The following is a 15,371-nucleotide window of genomic DNA, read 5'->3' on the forward strand; positions in this document are numbered from 1 at the left end:
TGGTTTGTCTATAGGATGGATACACTAGAGCCAATGCAAACAAACATTGAATAGACACAATAGATGGGGTGAACTAAGAGCAATAGTCTGGAACTGAATTTTCTCTATTTTATTTGCACTAGCTCTCAAGAAGTTTGGTGTTAGGGGTTATTAGTCTATAGGTGTATTCAAAGGGCATGGGAACAAGGAACAAGCTGGCAATAGGACCACTGGCAGACATTATTTTAATCTCAGCATGGCTTTTTCATGAAATGAAACAATTGCACAATGTGCATGGCTTCATGTGCAGAAGGAAAGCTGCCCAGAGGGAAAAAGTTTGGCATGCCAGCTTGTGCTGCTGATGCTGCCCACCTGGGGGTGTTCTCCGAGCTCAACGTTGGTCTTCAGCAAACTGTAGAAATAACTAGCCCCACCTAAGAAACATTTCATACCCCCTAGCATATGATAGGTAGGAACCAGAGTTGGGCAAGGGGAGGGGCTCTGAACAGAGCCATTGGCTGTCAAGCACCCCTCTCTAGTGGTGGGAAGTGTTGTTTGTGGCTGGGAAGTACTTTCTCCCCATTTTGCCAAGTATTAGGGAAAGAGAGGGGGCTGAGGATGGAAGGAATCCCCCACCAGAGGAGAGGTGTTTCACAGCAGAGGCCTGTGTTCAGAGCTCAGGTAGCTGGTAGGTGGAGGATTGAGCAGTGCACTTTCAGATGTCATAGGACCCAGGGAAGAGCTACCATCCAGTATGTGGTCTGCCACAAATTCAAATTAAAGCTTGATGGAAACCAGCTATAGAAATGCTCTACATTTTTCAAGCAACATTTTTGTTGATGGTTGGCCATTTTTGCAGCTTGATGGCCATTTTTTTCAAATAATAATTACCTTGAACATATAGCCAGTCTAAACTGTGCAATTAGACAATTAATTACATAGCTGGTGAAAGTCAGATGATGCTTAAAGTCAAGGCTATGTTGTACAGTGCAACCATTGTTCATTTTACATCCTTGGAATCCCCAAAATGCTTTTCTTTCAGCAGCTTCTTTTTTAAAAAGCTCAACAGATGTTTACTTCTAAAGGGTTGTTGTTGTTGTGTTTCTTCTTCTTATTATTATTATTATTACTAGCCAATTGCCCATCAAGAATGACTGGGGGTGGGGATGGAGTGCTGCCATCTAATGCTCCATGATGCCACTGTTCTGCCTCCTGTAGGGAGCGGGGTGGGAGAGCTGAAGCCAGCACTGCTAGACTCAGCTCCCCACCCTCTGTCTGGTCCTTGGCGCTGCTTCAGAATCATAGATTCCATAGACATCAGGGCTGGAAGGGACCTCGGAAGATCATCGAGTCCAGCCCCCTGCCCCAGGGCCAGGAAGTCAGCTGGGGTCATAGGATCCCAGCGAGATAAACATTCAAATTTCTCTTGAAGGCATTCAAAGTAGGTGCTTGAACCACCTCCGAAATCATAGCGGCACTCCCCCATGCTTGGAGCACTAGTCAATCACAGTGCGAATAAAGCATTACAGACAGACGGACAGACTTAGGCTTTTATAATATTATTATTATTATTATTATTATGTTTTGGGGATCCAGGAAAATGATTTCTTTATTATGAGTGACCAGGAATGACTATTATCCCTTAGGCTGTACCCATGGAAACAGATAAACTGTAAACCGGCAGATAAACCCTATAATTCAACCACTTATTTGCAAACATGTTTGCGCACCCACAAGGTACTTTGTAAAGGCTATGGCCAGAGCATCAGGGAGTAGGCCCTTGCAGTACCTTACAGTCATAACTTCCCTACAGGACATCTGCTATTGATATAATTTAAAAAAGTCTTCAGGCTGGTCTAACTGCTATTGCAGAAACATTCACATTGCAGCCCCTGTCAGATTCCAACAAATCTGTGAATTCTGCTAAATACCTTGTCATCAACAATCTCAGACCTTGACAAACAGCCACTGCCCACTCAGTTGCCTGCAGGTGGCTGCTCATTGCTCCAGGTGGGTGGAGTGGGTGGAGTGGGTGGAAGGCAGCAGGGAGCTGAAGCCCCATGCACTGGGCCAGGAGCTGGTCAGCTGTGGCTTCCCCCATGCCTGGACCAGTGTAGCAGTGCAGCAGGGCCAGGGGCAGGAGCAAGACGAGTAGCTGCTGAAAGCAGGGAGAGCTGAGCAGTACCAGGGCAGCTTCAGCCATACTGGAAGCAGCCCCACTGGGAAGCTGTGTGCACTGGCCAGGGCCAAGGCAACTGGGAGTGTAGCACAGGTTGCCCTGGATGCAGAGTGCCATGAGGGCAGCTGTGGGCCAGATGGTGAGGGCTAGACTGCACCTGCACTGCACCACCCAGGCAAGCTCTGCTGCATGTGTCCTCTAACCCCTCCTCCCTTCCCCCTTTCCCAGCTGGCTCCCAGGACCTAGCACACAGAAAGTGCCCCCCCACACACATACACACACGTGCACATGCACACACCCACCTCCCTCACTGACACATCCTCACACACCGCCAGCCTCCACACACACACACACACATACACAATATATATATACAATATACAAGAGTAAGACTTTTTATGGAGCTATTGTGCAATACTCTCTATATACACTACTCAAAAAACATAAATCAGGACAAAATTTATTTTTGAAATCAAATTTAAATATAATAGATATTTTATTTTTAGTGTATGATTTTTTAAAAATCTATAATTTGTTAAAATGTTGTCCCCTGAAAGATTTTGTGTGTGCAGCCCTCAACAGCTCACCAAAACTCATTAAGTAGCCCTCCAGCTGAAAGAATTGCCCACCCCTGGACTAAACCATCCCATAATAGAGAGAGATCATTAGTCATGGAGTCAGGAAAAAGGCAGGGTAGATATTTCACCTTTTAAACTAACTAAATGAACGCTGCTTAAGCTTTCATAAGCAGCAGCTTACTTCATCAGATGCTAAGAAGTCCCTTAAACATCTCTGATTCAGTTAAATCATTCTGGCCAAGTGTTTGCATTCTGCTTTTTAAAAAAAAGTGCTAAGGGTAGAGTTTCCACAACCTCACTGGGTTTGTTCCAATGTTTAACCACCCTCATAGTGAGAAAATTCTTCCTAATATTCAACCTTAATTTCCCTTGCTGTAATTTAAGTTGGAGAGCATCTACTAATTCTCCAGAAAGGAAACTGAATAGCATTTAACAACAGTATAAAAATGTATCAACTCCTGGTCTGAGATTTTGCAATAAGAATTAGTAAAGCTTTTCCCCTAGCAAGATTAATAACAGAGAGAGAGAGAAAACTTCATAGGTCCCCTGCTTTGTCTCCCTGCAGCTTTGAAGAGCAAATCTACAGTACATTCTCCAGTGTTTTCCTCCAGTATAAAAAGGCTCCTTGAGGGATATACAATATATTCAAATGCATATTCAATATATTCAAATTAGATAAAGTATCTAATATCTAGTATTGAAAGGTACACAAATATTTACAATAGATATACATTTGTCATTAGCAGAATTCCTGTACCAACTACTTAAACAGTTAAATAGCATAATACTATAGTTTTATAAAGTAATAAGATTCTTCCCTCTTTCATTTCTGAAACTGAAAATGACTTAAACTAAGGCTATGAAGGTAAAAGAAAATTCTGTTTCCCCCCAGAAAGGAAGTTCTGTAATAATGACTGTGAATTCTAAGTCAGTGCCATTAATAATATCCAATTAATTACTGTTTTACATTTAATTACTGCATATTACAATTCATTATTTCAAGTCGGTTTAAAACCTTGCAGTGTACAGAGTGTTCTGCCAATATCCTTTGTGTATGAGCCCACCTTTCAACTTCTCAACCTTTTGTAGTCTAAGTGCAAGAAAGAATTAACAATATGTACACAAAGGGAGAGACACTAGAACATTTTGTCTGTTCATTGGAGCTGGATAGTCTACATGACAAGAAAAATTAAACTGGGATTTGGAGACTCTTTTTTTACCTTGTAGAATGAAGAGCTTTCAGGATTTTACTTTAATTACCTTCTTGTTCAGATCTTTATTTGTTGTCTAAAATCATCAGTGAGAACTTTTGTCTTCCATTTCTATTGTCATAAATCTCTTGAGCAAAATTGCTCCCTTCATGTTAGAACAGAATAGAACCAAAGACAATAGCACAGAAATGTTTAGGAAACAGCCTCCATTAAAAAAAAAAAGGAAAGACAGAATGAAGAGCTAGTTTGGATGATATTCACCAAGTGTTTTCCTTTCTCTCCCCTTTTTTTCCTATAGAACTATTTAAACTCTATCTGCCTTAGCTGGGAAAGTTACTACAATTTAACAGCAAGCTGCTAGAGTTGAAAGTGTAACACAAAGCATGTGGCCCACCGGAGGTGAACTGGGGACAGACCTGTATATATGGATATGTCTACACAAACTTTTTCTTCTTAAACTTGCTATTGTTGCTTCTCCACTGCTGCTAGCACAAAGGTGACAAGCTGTTATCTCTCAGGTAAGATGGTGGTTGAAACCCAGTGGACCAGGCATTTTGCCTCTCTTATTTTTTCCAGAAATGCTAGCAATGGTGGAGATTTTTAAGAAAACTAAGGTTTGCCTAGACAAGTACCATGAACTTTTCTTTGTTACTGATCTTACTGCATCTTTCCTAAGAGCTGGCATTTCTTTCTCTAAAGCTTTCTTTTTGGTATCTGTCTCAAACACTGTTTTCATGGTATTTTTTTTTTTAAGTATCCCAGGCAAAGTATAGAGGATTTCTGGCTATTTAAAAAAATGAGAGCAAGTTGGAAAGCAAGAATTCCATTTTGCAAATACATCAAGGTTTTGCCATTTGGTTTCATTCTGTACTGGAACAGAGAAAGTGTAAGCAATAAACCAGTATAAAAGGCATTCAGCTGACCTGTTGGAAACTCAAGCTCAGCCTCCTTCTCCAAATCAGGCAGAACATTTGACTTAAACCTGAATCTCGAACCTACCAGCTATGTACCTAATGACAAACTATTACATAATACAGGGTGAGTCCCTCTCTCTTTCTCTTGGTCTCGTGGGGTAGAAGCAGATGTCGATGTTGTGGAGCCATAAAAATTGTAATGGAGGTACAGAAGCCAAGCAAACAGACAGATATATGCCTTGTCACATCACAAATGCCCATAATTTGTAGCTACAACAAAGGAGATTGTGCCACTTTATTTTGGCAGGCATCTGTTTGTTTGGTGGGAGAGCATAGGCAGCCCATGCTCTACAGCAGGGGTGGGCAATTATATCAGCTGGAGGGCCACTTAACAAGTTTTGGAGAGCTGCTGATGGCCACAAGAGTAACCCCGCCCGTTGATGGGTGCCCCACCCCCTGGTTGCCATCTTGGGATTGGAATTCCCACCCCCTAAGCCCTGACCTTTGCCACCATAAGTCCCAACTTGCCCCAGACATACTCCTTTTGGGAGGGAGGGTGCTGCCATCTTGCAGCCAGAAAATAAACCAAATCAGATAAAAAAAAATCAAACATCTACTATAACTTATTTTATTTTTATTTTTAAAATATTTTTGTTTTGATGTACATGAGTTTGTATAGTGTATCTAGAGGCCATTGCATCATAACTCAAAATACAGTCTTATTTTTGTCAGGGGGTAAGGAGGTATATGTAGGGGGTGTGGTTGGGGAATGGGGGGGATGTAGGTACGATGGTTGGGGTGGGAGCTGTGGGAGGGTGTGTGGGAGGCTGTAGGTGTGTTTGGAGGTATGGTGGGAATGGGGTGTGGGGAAGTATATGTGTGAGGGCTTTGGGAGGGTGTAGGTGTGTGGAGGGGTTATGGTGGGGAGAAGTAAGGGGGTGGGATAGTTTGGGGATATGAGGGGGATTGGGTATATAGGAGGATGTAGGTATGTGTGGAGGTGGGGAGTCCTCAGAGTCTCTGGAGTGTGTGATCCCTAGATCTGCATGTGGTGGCAGCGAGTGGGGCCAGCTGGGGTAGGAGCTCCTCATGCTCCTACCCCAGTCCCTGGCCGCAAGTGGCAACAGCATGCAGGGCCAGCCCCACCTGGCCCCATAGCACAGCTCCCATACAAGTCCCCGGCCGCACCCTACCCAATAGCACTCCCAGCCGAGTCTCCAGCCATACGTGGTGGCAGGGTGTGGAGCCAGCCCCACCTGGCCCCATAACACAGCTCCTGTGCTCCTACCCCAGTCCCCAGCTGAACTGGTGGCAGCATGCAGGGCCAGCCCAGCTTAGCCCCATAGCGCAGGGCTCCCTGCGCTCCCACCCCTTTCCCACAGCGGGAGCCCTTGGCCCCAGCCCAGTGGGGCTTGTACATGAACTCCCAGTCTCGCAGGCAGGCATGGAGGCTAGAAGCAGCCACGGGGTTGCTAGCAAAAACCTCTGCCAGGCAGAGGTTTCTCATCCCTAGTGCCCCCTACCTCAGGGCTGGGGAAGATCAGGCCAGGCTGGGGTGGGGTGGGGTGTTGCTTAGCAATCAGAGCCACACCTCCTGCATGTAGGCACTAGCTTGCAGAGGGGAAGCCCAGAGCCAGGGCTTACAGAGGGGCCCCATGGGCTGGATGGATTTGCCCGGCAGGCCGGATACCCACCCACACCCTGTATTTTGCCCACCCCTGCTCTGCAGCCCCCCTGCGCAGGTGCTACAGGGGGCTGAGGGGCCTGCTTTTGCACTCCAGAATTGCCAGGCAGGATTGGGCCTCAGTCCCTTGGAGCACCTTCCCAGCTTTCTCCTCTTACAGAAATTCACTCCAGGGAATCTCAGGAATGTCTCAATAAGTGGGGAAAGCCAGGGTTTCTGTGCTTAAAGAGATGCACCCTTGAGATCCCAGGCATGTTTTTATAAGCATGGATAGCTTGGGGTTCCCCGCTTAAGTAGACACACCACGGAAATCCTGGGGGTGCATCTCTTTTAGTGGGTATAGCCCAGCCAAGTTCAAGTCCTAGTTGTACAAATTTTCTCTGTGATCTTTATAATTTTGGGAAAAGTCACTTAATTTCTTAATGTCTCCATTTCTCATCTGTAAAATAGGGACAACAATACTATACATCATAATACCCATATAAGATAGTAATGTTTCTGAGGTGCTGAGGGGGTATACAGGCTATATTATTGCTTAGGTAACAGTGGAGGGTTGAATATAATATTTGGAAACACTTATTTGATTCATCGTTAAATTATTGTTTTTTTAATGGACAGTGACACCTGTATGTGTTCAAACCAGACAAAGGTAAGGCAGAGCAAATCTTATACTCTAAGATACAAGTAGATCACCCACTGAACTCAGAAGGTAACCTTTCTCTTTACTTTCTCTATACTTTGTTCTTTGCCTATGGCACTGTATCACTGGCTGAAGTCTATAATGATTTTTTTTTTCCAGAAGAGTGCAAATATAGAATATGTGACTAAGTAGATTACATTTCTTATCTGTTGTCACAGCTTCTATAGTCTGATTACAATTTAACTAGTGGAGATTGAGGTTGAAATGCAGTGATGACTACCATAGCCCAATAATGGCTTGTGGCTTGGAAGTTTGGCAGGAAAAAATATATTAAGGGACCCAATTGAGAAAAGAATCATATGTTAACATGATTTGAATTAGTTTTTCAAGGAACGTTTGAGAAAAGCCTCCTGCATTCGTCTGCTCATTAAAGCAAACATTCCTGTTATGTTCTTTCTATGTACACAGTCCAGAGCCTGGCGCTCTCTGCTCTGTTGCACAGCCACGGGGCCATGCATTCCAGTGTGAAGAGTGTTCCCCCATCAGCAGCTGCTTCCCGCAGCTTTTCACAACAGTAACGTAAGCTACATTTTGGAAACCATGATGTTGAAAATCTAACAAAAATGCAAAGGCAGGGAGAATGGACTGGATGGTTTCTCCCATCTCAAATCGGTGACCTTTTTTTGCTTTTCTGGATTACACCAAGAAACATTAGGTTGCCAAATTAGCCACTGAAAGTAACTTGTTTGAATTAATCCACAGACAGCTGTTTATTTTCAGCACACGAAGTGCCACTCCAATTTAGAGCACTTCAGATTCATAATGCTTCAGTGCCATACAGACATGTGTCCTCCAACTGCACCCACACCAAAGCACTTTTAATCATAGCAGTGGCAGTGCTCTCCTGACAGAGAACACAGTAGGAAGTTTCTCATTCCTCCAGCATCCCTCAGTGCTCTGTTCCTATTCCTGTCCTCACCAAGGAAAGAGAGGGAGATGGGCAGACAGTCAGTAAGCATTTTCCTCTGAACTCAGCAGTCCTCAGTAACCTCCAGAGCCTGAGAGGTATGCAAGGAATCCTCTGCAGGCCCCTGGCTGGAAAGCAGGAATCCCTGCAGGCCTCTCAACCTCCACTATCCCAAGGCTGTTCACCTGTCTCTCACCCCCCAGCTCCCCCGGGAACAAGAAGGAACAGAGCACTGTGGGATGCAGGAGGACCAAGCAACCCCTGTCACAGTGTGTTGCACAGAGAGCTGTTTCAGGAAGCAGATCCATTTTTAAGTTCTTTTTTGGCCATGCACATATGTACACTCACTGCTTTGAGCACTGCAAACATTTCCACTCTTTGGCCCCTGTGTTTCCAAACTGTCTCTGAACAAAGAGTTGTGTGAGCTTGCTATCATCTGAAGAACATGTTCTTTATATGTTCTGACTGGTGGTGTAAATATTCACTTTTTGTGGCTGCACCCTCATACTGCACAGTTGGTCACCAAAGGGCCATTATGTTCTGTTTTGCTCCTTAAGGGGTTGATTAGCACAGTTTTTATTCATTTCCTGTTAACTCCTCTCCTACTGTGACTCCATTCAGGAGACGAGAGAAAAGAAAGCAGGGGCTACTCACCCTACTCACATGAGCAAAGACAAGGAGGGAGAAGGAAGCAGCCTACCTACAACACACATTTATCAGGCAGAATAGGTACTAGAAAAAAAGGGGAACCATAAATTACTTCTTTCCCTGAACAAGGAGGGAGCCTGGAAGGAATAATGATTCTGGCCCACCCAAGCCAGATAATGCCCCACTGGGCCTTATTGTAACCAGGTAATTCTATACATATACTGATAAATGTGTTTGTTTATGAATTCCTGTTTTTTATCACATATAATTGCTGATTGTAGCCCTCACTGTGGATTTGAACTGCCATTCTGTAGCAGGAGCAGATGGTGTGAAGAAAGCGAAAAGTGGATCACCATCATTGGTTCTAGCTAGTTTAGCCAGTGAGTTTGCTATCAGTGGAACCACTGCCTTGTAACAATGAAGGACTGATTGTGCGGGGTAGAGCATGAAAAATTCACAATAAAAATACCAGCAATGGGAAAGGTGTTCCCCAACTGTTTTTAAAAGTAATTTTCTCTTTAAGAAAGAAAAAAACGGAAGACTCAGCAGAACATTATGGAGCATTAAGGGCTTTGTCTTCCCCAAAGGCATTGACCAAACCCAAGGTAGACTCTGAGGTAGAACTGCATTCAAACATTTACTGCCTTGCCTGTATTTTTAACTCTCCTGTGTCACCTAAAATTAAAGTAGGCTCTAGCAAGTTCATTTGCAAAGCTTGTATTTCCTGCTTAGTCACATGGAGAGAGGTGTGACTTTGGGTGAATCTGTAAAGTTAATGGGGAGGTTGGGAGATGCCAGGGGTAGCGTGGACTCCCCCATGCCCTGAAGAGTTCCAGACAAGAAGTCCGACCCCAGGGAGTCCAAGGAGCCCTACAACAGGAAGCAATTACTAGATTGCAGATTGGCTGCATGTGGAGCTGAGATAGATTGTCATAATCCTGCCTGAGGATCCCTAATGGACGGTCGCCAAACGGCTTAGATATCAATCCATATAACAATTAGCAGAGTACAGTAAAAGTAGCAACGTGTGAATAAAATACAACCAACAAAAAAACCTTATTGTAAATAGAATCTATTTTAGCACTTTGTAGTAGTTTGAGGTAGGATTTTGAGGATCACTCATTTGTATGACATTCAAATCAGAATTGACATCCTGAAAAGTTTACAGGCTAATTTAGGACAGGCGCAAGCATGAGTGAGACAGGAAGGAGCACAGAATGGAAGGGGGAACAACACGGGCAAGCTCTGTGCATGTTAATTATCATTCCTTAGCATTAAACCATGTTTTCACTATTTCAGCGACATACAAAGGGTATGGATGTTTTCTGAAATTCCTTCCATTGGGAAATGTAAAAGCTCTGACAGACTCAGCTTGACACTGAAACTTGACACTTTTGGTATAAACACAAAACTACTTACTATGGGATAAAATGAGGTAGAGCTTTACCGCATGTCAGCTGCCCTGTGGTACCTACTTTAGTGCGTCTTCATATCCCTCAGTACCAGGAAGGTGAACTCTGGTAACTTAGCCTTCAATGAAAGAGAGGAAAGATATCATGGTTTAGCTTCTACATACTGTGGGGTATGAGCGTGCCCATGGGGAGTTACAGAATGGCAGCTAATTTGCAGTAAAACCCTATTATGTTTTTTCCTACAGTAGGTTGTTCCTGTATCCATACCCAGAATTTCAGGATTAATCAGCTAAGCTCTAACAGTGGCTTACAATGAGTTTCTAGGCTCAGCCTTAAATAATGGTATAAAAGTAGCTATGCTGCTATTTCAGTTGCAGTGCAATATTTTCTGAAACTTTTACAGATTAGCATGGCTCTCTTTTTGCTTGCTCACTGGATTTCTCTCTCGTGTATTGTATCGGATTGCCATTGTAAATATCCTGTGTTGTAATGGATTCTGTTGTACTTCTTGTATGTCAATAATCTGCTGATAACTTCTTCCATGTGATGTGTACACAGGTAAATTACTTTGATGAAGGTGGCTTCAGAAGAGAGTAATGAGAATTGTGCTGATATTGTTTAACGTCAAAGCGAATAAGGAAACCTTTTGAACCTGTGCAAATATTTGGAGTCGCACGTGGTTTTCAATGAGCAGTCTCTTTGGGAGCGGCTCCTGATGGTGATGCCAATCAGCAGCTGATCTGTAGGTAAATGAAGGTTGACCACACAAAACAGTTTGTTATATAAAAAACAGTTCTAATATAAAACAAAATAATGTAGCCCCCATGGTACAAAGTGACCCTATTATGCTGCAAATGATGCAACTCGTTTTGACAGAAAAAAGTAGAATGGATCAGAAGATTTGGTGTAATCACCTCACTCCTTATCCAGACACATCATGAGACATTTTCAGCACTAGCGTCACAACTATAACTCTGTCTCCTAAGAAGAAAAGCTTCAGGGGCAATGGGATTTGAAAGAACAGTATTATCTGGAACACAGTTATTGTGCCAGTTGCCATGTGTGCTTTGTTGTATTACCCTGCGCAAAGATTGAGAGAAACTTTGTAATCTGCTCACATTTAGTAGTGGCTTGACAGTGGTAAGTTGCAGAATTGTTCCCCTGAAAAGGCATTCAAGTCTCTTTGTCTCTTAATAGCTATAGAAAACTCAGTACCTGTGTTATACTTGCATGAATACATATTCTACAGAGCTTGTCTCAAACCTTAAATGAATTTCTCGTAAGAGATTTCAGCAAGGAATAATTTAAAATTATGTTCACGTAACTTCTAAAAAAATCCACATTACAACACGTACTTCTTCTCAATCTGTCTGCCCATACATTTGGTTGAGTCCAGTTTGGTAAGCTATCTATAACAGCACCATCTGATGTCCCATAATAATATTACAGCCCTTGTTTTTTAAGAGTGGATCTATAGTTTATGACCAATGACCAATAACAGTTGATGTGCCTACCTGAAACTTCATTGTTGAAGCCATTTAATTCGGGGTTAAGCCAAAAAAATCCCTCACTCCCACGTGTACTATTGCACCACTGGTTAACGGCATAATTTGCAGGTGTATTTTGTCATTTTCTTCAGCAGTATGAGATGTACTCCATTGCCAAATGCAGTATTCCCAGCATGGAGGGGAAAGCAGTTTGATCCGGCATAGCAAATCCTATGTTTAGATTGGGAATCTTCCAAATTCCCATGCTCTGTCTCTGACTTGTGTTCCCACATATTCTCAGATGAAAAAATACTGCATCTTTTCATGTCTATATGTATAAAATCAGTTTAAATGCCAAAATATGGGGTTGGTAATGCAGAAAGTCACTTGATGCTGCAATTTGTTTTGGTACCAGATTCTTGAAGGGAAGTACAAAAAGCTGCTGTTTTGCATCTTTTATCTTGGGATGTTGTAGAAGAGCTAATATGGAAATCAAACAGCTGGAGTGCTCCCCCCCTACCTTCAGCCCTCTCCCCCGACAACAATAGGTTTATTCAAGGGGGAAAAAGGAACAAAAATCTGTGTATCTGATGAGGGAAAGTATGTGTATATCTAATCTTTAAACACATTAAAAAACAGTACGTCTCTCTGGCAAAGGGTTCCTTCTGTAATGCTGCCAAGGTCACTGAATGCAGAAATCCAATGAGAATACAGTCCTTGAAAGAGAGCTGCACTCTGTTTGCTCGGCACAGCATTCTCGGAGCTTGAATGGCAAGGAGGGTTTCTTGCTTTCTCTAAACTATGAAGTGCTATTGAAAATAAAGCTGGTATTTCAGGGCTTCACTGATAGCATGTAAAACTTCAAAATCGGCCCTGAGGAATCAGCCCACACACTGCTCTTAAGCAAGCCTCGTCTGTCCTTGCTCCCTTGTGCCAAGGTTGCCAGGGACCCCACCTGTGAAGTGTCTTTATACTTGCCAGAGACTCCCTGTGATTGTGTTCAAAGGCTATTGCAAGGCTGTTCTATTCAGTTTGGGCCATTCTCTGTTTTTTCTTAATTTTTCTGTTTAGTGGATAGGGAAGGTGTAATTAGAAACATGTTCTCCCTTTCACTGGATAGGTTGTTCAACAGCTCACTTTGCAGCCTCTCACGTATGAAAGGCAAGATATTCCCATGTTTATAAATACCAGATTAATTGCAAGCCAGTTGACAATTTGCTAGCAAAACGTGTTTTCTTCAGAAACTTAAGAGTCTGAGTGTCCAATGAACTTCTGATGGAATCTGCTTTGTCTGATTTCCTTTCAGTTCACCTGCCACACTGCTAGAAAATCTAGGCTTCTTGGGTTGATAGCTGTCCACCTTTTGGACATCCAAGGCCTGGGCCAGAACATCTAGCAGGGTAGTCTTAGGATCCAGACTATTGAGTCACAGTAAGAATTTTGTGAGCTCTGAGTGCCCCAGGTTGAGACTGAGGTTTCAGGGCTTTTACGCTATGGCAGGAAGTCTAGAAGTTCAAGCTGGGACTTTCAAGGCCTCCAGTTTTCTTGCCATGAGGTAGGGAATGCCTTAAGCTGCCCCATACTCAGGACTCATTCTGATTTGGAATAAAAATTGCTTTGAAAAGTCAGAATTTCCTACAGAAAGGAATATTGTGTTTCAGCCAGCTCTAGTGAATTGCTCTAATGAGCAGGCCAGAAGTAAAACAGAATATGGGCAGATGGCAACAGCTTTGTGATCCCCAGTACAGGAATCCCATGCTGTTTTTAGCTGACAAATGATTCCACTTTTCAACAAGAGGTTCAGAAATTCCAGTCTGCTCTCTCTTTGAACTTTCAGTCTGCTGAATAGGGAGTATTGCTGCTATCCTTAATGTATGGATCTCATGGACTAGAATGGAAACTAACAGATCCAATTCTGATCTCACTTCTGCTGTTGTAAATGGAGAGTAACTGCCATGTCAGAATCAGGCCTGCTATTAGTGGATTTGTGATGAACTTTATACAGTTACCCAAATCCTTGCTGCTGCCTGCACATGAGTTCAGCCAAATTAAGCGGATTGTCTTTGATTTTTTTTAACCACTCAGCAGCAACAGCAGCACATTCTGAGCATGTAAAACAGCTCCATTGAGCACACTAGCTGAGTCGATGTTTTTTTACTAACAGCTCCTCACAGCAGAAACTAGAGAAATCAATAATACTGTGAGGCTTAGCAAAAGTGCTGAAGCTGTTCAGGATTCTTCAGTTGAACCATACCAGTTGCTAAGAGTGAGAAAAGCAACTCTCCTTATTGCTGCTTAAAAAGTGCTTTGGTTAAATGTTGCGAAGATGCTCAGGTGCCACCTCTCCATTGTGGGTTGGTGGCATGAGGAAATAAGGAAGCTACCAGAACCAATGATGCCACAAAGTGGGGTAGGAATCAGATTTCAGCGTGTAATGGGGCTGGGCCCTGTTACTGTGAGAAGGAGCACATCCAAGCCACCTCCAACCTGGGATGGCTCCCCACTCCCAATTCCAAAACACATACAGCTGTACTGCAGCTGCACCAGCTGGCCAGAAATTGGTGCAGCAGGCACAGCTGTGATGAGCTGCCCGGGTTAGCCCGACTACCGGGGTGGGGTGGAAGAGCCTGCCTCCACGAGAGGGGGTTAAGAGCAGCCAGGAGTGCCTGCAAAGCTGTCTCTCTGGAGTGAAGGGCCGGCAGTCAGTACCAGGGATCCATGTGGATGGTGTGGTCCCCGGGCGGGTTTTCCCTCACCTGGCCAACGTTCTACTGCCAGCCTGCGCCTAGGTCAGTGCAACTGGGGCACCAGGACCACAATGTGGAGGATGGACCACAGATGATCAGCACAGGATAAGTGCAACTATTTTTTATTTATTGCTACTGATTTGTGTGTTTAGTTATAGACCCAGGGCAGGGAGCCCAAGGCCTGGGGAGAAGCCCGTATTCTGGTATTCTGGATGCAAGTCTCAGGCCATCTACTCGGGGAGGCCAGGGTCCTAGTCCGTGGCTCCTCAGCCAACCCTCTGCAGCTAGAGTAGGGCATGGCAGCACACCCAATTCAGCATGCCCAGCAGCGCCTGAACTGAGTCACAGTGACCTCTGTGACCCACACAGAGTCACCAAGTAAGCACAGGAAATCTGTTGATTTCCCTTCACAACCTGCCTCAAAGTGCTGAACCTACCCTGCCCAAATCCATTTTATTACGCCCACAGAGTCTGCACAGAGACAAAGCTGTATTGCTTTTTATATTGTAGTGCCTGGTACTCTTAAGGTATTACGTTCTCTAGCAAGTCACCTTGTAAAACTGGCTGTTTCTGGGGCATAAGCATCCCACTTCCAGGGGGATAAAGGGGTTCTGAAATGTTAAGATCCCATGCCACTCAAGGGACATTTGGCATAAGCCCATTACTAGAGGGTCAAGGGTGCTTGGGCTTCACCCCCACTTCCTCCACCATGTTCCCATTCACTTCCCCACCCCACTCCTTTGCCTTTTCTTGGGTCTGCCAGGTCATCCCTTCCCTTTGGGGTGCTCCCTGGCTGCCTTGGGTGTGGTTCACTCCACCTTCCCCGCAACCCTTCCTTGCCCCTATGCTTTCACTCCTTTTCCTTATCCCCCTCCATTAGTTTTGCTCATGTTGTCTGGGTGCTACTGCAGCTTATTAGCAGGCC

At 44.0% G+C, this 15,371-nt stretch overlaps 1 long non-coding RNA gene across 1 annotated transcript in view; it reads left to right on the forward strand.

The window, feature by feature from the left end:
* Nucleotides 1-5,867: 5,867 nt before the first annotated feature.
* LOC149869270 (uncharacterized) overlaps nucleotides 5,868-15,371 on the forward strand; it is a 29,129-nt gene continuing 19,625 nt past the window's right edge. Inside the window, exons 1-2 of the long non-coding RNA XR_016441435.1 lie at nucleotides 5,868-7,764; nucleotides 10,771-10,958. This is a non-coding gene — a long non-coding RNA (uncharacterized LOC149869270). The remainder of the gene's footprint in view (nucleotides 7,765-10,770; nucleotides 10,959-15,371) is intronic.

Source organism: Crocodylus siamensis, chromosome 3 (genome assembly GCF_052110815.1).
Source record: "Crocodylus siamensis isolate JL-2025a chromosome 3, ASM5211081v1, whole genome shotgun sequence".
NCBI lineage: Eukaryota > Metazoa > Chordata > Crocodylia > Crocodylidae > Crocodylus > Crocodylus siamensis.